The sequence below is a fragment of the Halyomorpha halys genome, unplaced genomic scaffold (genome assembly GCF_000696795.3).
Source record: "Halyomorpha halys isolate HHAL.00 unplaced genomic scaffold, Hhal_1.1 Scaffold764.1, whole genome shotgun sequence".
NCBI lineage: Eukaryota > Metazoa > Arthropoda > Insecta > Hemiptera > Pentatomidae > Halyomorpha > Halyomorpha halys.
In genome coordinates, this window is record NW_027111457.1 from 8,634 (window position 1) to 14,790 (window position 6,157).

Sequence of the window (6,157 nt, forward strand, 5' to 3'; positions counted from 1 at the left end):
TTTGTCTAGTAAATGTTGACTGCAGACTCTAGACTATCAGTCTGTATACAGACTCTTAATTCCACTCGAATGTTGTTGTATACGTGACGAACGAAGTCTCTATATACGCATTACCACAACAAACCTTAACTGTCCATGATTTTACATAACAATTCCCTGAATATAAATTTAAAGTACGACTACCTAGTTAAAAAATTAAATAAAAAATAAACTTATAATTAACAAAAAATATATATGAACCAGATGGAAGTAAAATGTAAATAAATAAAAAAAGAAATTTAACTTTTGGACTTTAACAGTTGTTGGGACGAAGGGCGTTTCGTGACTGAAAAGCGACCTCTTCCCGGGAGTAAAATGTTCACTGCTTCGGGTTAAAAAATAAAAGACGGAGGACCTGAAATGAATATAAAAAAGCAAAATAATGAAGAAAATTAAATAATAAAAATTAACCTTCCAAGTTATATATACAATTTAATAAATTAAAATATGAACAATGAAAATAAAAAGAATGAATCGTTTCCTCTTGTTACAAAAATAAAATGGTGAGTTATGAAGTAAAAAAGAATATTTGAATTTATATCTATAATCTAAAATAATTTTCTTTATACAAAAAAAAAGTTAATTAACTTTACACTAACTGAGTTAGTTAGCAAATACAAAAATTTGGAAGTTCGATGAGAAAAAAAGATAGTCACTCACAGGAGAAGGCCGGGGGTCGATGTGCGTCGACTATACCTCTACATATAACATATCTCATCCAAGATGGCCTTCTTCGACGAGCTGATCTTAAGCGAGTCAATAAAAGTGGTGAGCCAAAATAACGGCGAGATAAGGCGCCAGGTGGGTCCAAAAACAGCTCCCCTAATGACTACAGACTGTCCACTTTAGAGAGCCGACTCCGGACTCCCTTGTCAGTCCGTATAAAGGGCGTAATCCCATTGCAGCTCGTAGTGTTATTATACGTGCCGAGCCGCGGATATGTATTTATATTATACACGCGTCACAACAAACTTCTAATTATCCATGATTTACAATATTTGTAAACAATTTTTTTAATATAAACTGCAAAATACAAATAACTGGTGATTAAAAATAAAAATGAACTTATAATTAATAAAAAGTAAAATGCCGATTGGAAGTAAATGGAATAAGAGAAAAAGAAAAGAAAATACTCTTTTGGGCTTTAACAACAGTGTTAGTAATTTATTTTGACTACTTGGTGTACCATTTAACTTAGATACTGGCTGTATGATGGAAAGAGGGAACGATAGAAACATACACTACAACATGTAAATAGTGGATAACAAACTTTATTTAAACTCTTTCATTACTCTTGTTTATTTTGTACATATCTCTAGGAAAAAGTCGAATTAGAGTTAACTATGAATAGTAAACTATTTGCTCGAATGTTTTTATGATATAACTGAGGTAATTAGTTCCAAAACCAAATTAAAAATTTTAGAGGGATGTCAAAAACATTGTAATATTTTCTTAAATTAGTTTCAACTCATTTTCAAAAAGGATTTAGTGGCTATTGGTCCATTCGGTTTTGCTAGGTGACGGAGTGCGTTGACGTGTGAAAATAGTACATGAAGAAAGGGTGAACCCGTCAATTAAATTCAAGTATACATTTGAAACTTACCACACTTTTGTAAAGTTTTATCTTATTAGCTATATCAATAATTTTTTCAAGAATCTCAATTTTGAAAAAAAAAATAACACATCCTCAATTTTATGCAGTGAAAACTCGCAGAACATCCCATTTAATACGCAATCAAAACAACAAAATGTAGATAAAAACATAAAATATGCTGAAAAAAATCTGAATAAGAAAGGAATTGGCAATGATTCAAAATTAAACGAAAATGAAATACAATCTAATATGAAAAACTAAAATAATAAAAATATGCAATCAGCAGCAAAAGGAAAATATCGATACTAATATTTATAAAGGATAACTAATTAAATATATAAGGAAAGATTTAAAACATACAACAAATACAAAACAATTACTGTGAAAAATGTGTTTTTCAATGTATAAAAACATTAAATATGAAGGTACCATAAAATTACATTCCTCCAAACCCCCAGGGTTGACTGTCAGGTACAGTAACACAATAAATAATTATCTGCTACAGCTGGATTTGAGCCTGGGGCCTTAGAGTTGTAGAACTGCCTCATTCACTCAGCTAGCACATTTCCCTTTCTACTTGCAGAGATGTAACTAATAGTTTGTGATATTTAGCATAAAGCATTTAGGGTGTTAAATGTTAAAGTTAAGTAACACTACATTTACCAGAAAAATGAATTTAACTGTATCATGAGCTTCGTTCAAATCATTTTAGTTTTATTAATATTAATATTTTATGTATCAATGTTAAAATAGCGAATTGTATGTTAAAACTTCATATTACTACACATCAAGCCACATCCAGATTAATATATGTGTAGGTATGTCAAGTTAAAATGTATATCAAGCAGATTAAATTGGAGTATTCCAATAATTTTATTGTATTATTATTCTTATATTTTTTATTGAAGAGTTCTAATATGATCTGCCAAAATTAGTGACAATTAGTATTAGTGTTCTAACTGCTCATTCATGCTGTATATGTAGAAAAACAAGAGATAACAATAGTACTCCGAAAATATTATTTAATTTTTTTATAATAAAATACAAATATATTATGTAAACAAAAAAATTAATCTATATACTAAAACTGATTAAATAATTTATATATAAGACAAAAATAATTAAATTTTAGTTAAAATGAAATAAATACTCATCAAATATATAACATATTCACGCCCATCCATGGAACTCTGAATCAAGCTTTGCAACTCTAGTACGGAATGTAAAGCAAGGCTAGAGATTCCAGCGTTTCTCTTCCAGCTGCGTCAGTGGTATAGTAGATCAGTGGAGATTAGGAGAGAGCTCTTGAGCACCATACACTCATGAATTGAGTGGAAAAGCTACCCATTGCCAGGACTCCAACAGCAATTCACAACAAATCTCGGGGCCAAAGCTGTTTTAATCTTCGAGGAGGAATATTGGGATGGTAGGGGTTGGATTAGGATTTGCTAATTGATTCAGAAGGTGAATAAAGTTCTGATGAACGTTTTGAAATTTTAATACAAGTTCCGATCATCGGGATGCCTATTTCTATGCCAGTGGGTCCTGAAACATCGTTTGGCGTTGATGAGGTTTATAAGATTTTGAGGTATTCAGGAAAAGGAAGAGGTGAGGATGCATTTATAACCAGTTAGATCAAGATGGTGCAGGATTTCACGACGTCAACTAGTCTTGAGGCGTTTTTAGGGACACTAAGAGGTCTTGGTGTGAGGAATGATAATTGAGCCTGGGAATGAAGTAATTTAATGGTTCAAGACCTTTGTGAATGAAAAAGTGTAGGAGATTGGTGTTGTGGTTGGGATCGGTACACCAATAGGTAGAAGTATCGGGAGAGGGAGGAATTCTTGGTACTGGTTCCCTGTTGCTGGTGTTAAGCATTTAGGTCTCTACTTAGAAGGAAATTCTGTCCAAATGAAATAGAAATGTCTATATTCCAACAATTGATGAATATATTCATTAACTTTTTCTGAAAGGAATAAAAGATATGTGCGATAGCCATCAGGTCTCAAGAAAGTATATTTTACGAACTAAGTAATTTGGAAGTTTCCCCATGTTTTGACTGTAAAGAATACACGTTTGATTTTACTATTTTGGTTTAATTTTGTTTTTATTTTTATAATCTTCTGATTAAATATTGTCGTTCTGCAGAATGAACCATATTTATTCGGGGAAGCAGAAGCCTTAGTCAGCGATGGCTATCGTATTTACAAGTTAGATCAACTAGAGAAGCGATTTTATGAAATAAAACTGACTAGAGGACACGAAACATGGAAGGGACGAGTAAGAAAAAACATTCAAAATTAATATAAAGTATTTTTTAAATAAATGATTTTAGCTGGTATAAAGACTATGTTTTTTAAAAATATTTACTTGAAATCAGTCCTTAAATCAAAGTCATTAATTCATTTTAGGGACTATTTTTTCTTAGTCGTATTATTTACTTATAAATTTATTTTGATTATTTTTGTTTCATGTATTTTCAGACATTAATTATGAATTTCAATGGTCGTGAAATCACTGTTGCTGGTTTTAATGTATCCATGTTTACAGAATTTGGTCCAGTAGATGAGAAAGGACACCCAGGTTCGTTACAATCTTTTCTTAAATTTATTTTTAAAAAATGAATTATTTAAAATGAAATCATGAAATAATAAAAATTAGTAATTAGTGAGTACTTTTGTGAATGTAAGTACATAAGTATGTACTGTATTACTATAATTACATTCTTCGTATGAAGTAAAAATTCTAGTTATTTTTCAAAGAAAAAAAAATCTCAAAGCCGACAGCCGTTGACCATGGACATAGCTTTACTATCAACTTAATTTGATCAAATAGAATGAGGAAATTTCATAGTTTTAATGTTTTTACCTTGAATAATTAACATACAAATGTGTGAAAAATACATAAAAGAAAAGTTCAAAATGCACCGTAACAAGTATTACTGTATAAAATACCCCAAAAAGTGCTATTTCGTTCAGCATAACATTGCGTTGTTCTTCTGCCTTGGTACTAGAGCTGGATATGGGTCTTGAGCTCCTCGCAAAGCTTTCTCCAGGAGTTCCCATCCTGTATGTTCTCCAGTTTCTTATTCCAAGCAATATTCCGGCATCCTACGTCACACAATCCTTCTATCTGGAGTTTGCCCGTCTACCTCTAGCAGGATGGAGATTTCCTTCTAGAATTCTTTTTGGGATATCATCCATATTTATCTAGACAACGTGTCCAGCCCAGCAATGACATCTTATCTTTATAAGCCTGACGAAAAAAGCAGTGGCGTAGCGTCCATCCATGTCAGCCGGCCGGAGGGAGATAAGTTTTATAGCTCCATACTTCGGTATATCAATTTAAAAGACTAAAATATATTGTAACTTTAAAGAACAATATCTATATCATCCGCGTATGCTAGTATTGCACGCAAGAGTTTGGCAAATATCGTTGCACTGTTTTTGATGTCAGAATATTTAACAACTTTCTCAAGAGCAAAGTTAAATAGCAGAGAAGCCAGTGCCAAGTATGACAACTGATGAGGAAACTGATATTAATTTCCTCTTCAAGTATCCTCCTATTCTCAGAACATAATTTCGGTGGTTCATTCATTTGAGTAACGTGTTTCAATTTCAGGCGCTTTTTAAATATTGCTCGATTTAAACTATCTTTAAGTTTCCTCTTCCCATTTTAAGCTAATATTTTAAAAGTGATATAGGACCGTCACTCCCCGGTGGTCTTAGCAAGGCGGGTCCGGCGGGGAAGGATTATCTTTTTTTTAGTGGTATGATCTCCTCTTGTGGGATTGTGACCTGTCGTACTTCGACCAATCTACTCGCTATAATTGTCTGTTTAGAAAGTCAGATACGTAAAGCTACTGTGAAGGGCGGGGGTGGAGGGTTTTATGTCGGTTTTTAATTTCAGGCGCTTTTTAAATATTGCTTGATTTAAACTATCTTAAAGTTTTCTCTTCCCGTTTTAAGCTAATATTTCGAAAGTAAATAGTGTTAGGATTGCTAAGCTTGCGTATATTTGAGTTAGTTTAATGTTGATATGGTCTTGATGATCTGTCAGTAATACCACTTTATTTAGACTTCGTTTCGCAACATTATTGTATGCGTAGTCATGCCAATCGTTTTATTCTTCCATTCAAAATAAAACCTATTCTGAATATTTGTTAGTTTGAATGGGAACTAAAAGAGATGGTGAGCAAACGTTTTTCTAAGATCCCGTTACCGATCCATCTAATTTCCTGGATCGTGGCAATGTCTACTTTTTAAAGTAAAGTTGTTGTAGAAGGCACAAAACTGCCTCAAGTCGGTAAAGAGAAAAAATTTCCATAGTTGAAGTGTCCTTTTGACGAATCTTCAGTGTGTTTGAGATGTAGATAGTTGACCGTAGATTAATGCTTGAAGAAGTTTGTCGGGGGGTGCGGTCAGAAAAGAACAACATAAATAAACAAAACCATATTTATTTATTTTATGCCGACGTTTCGACCTGAGTTTCAGGTCTTCATCAGGGCTATAGAACAGAAGAGAT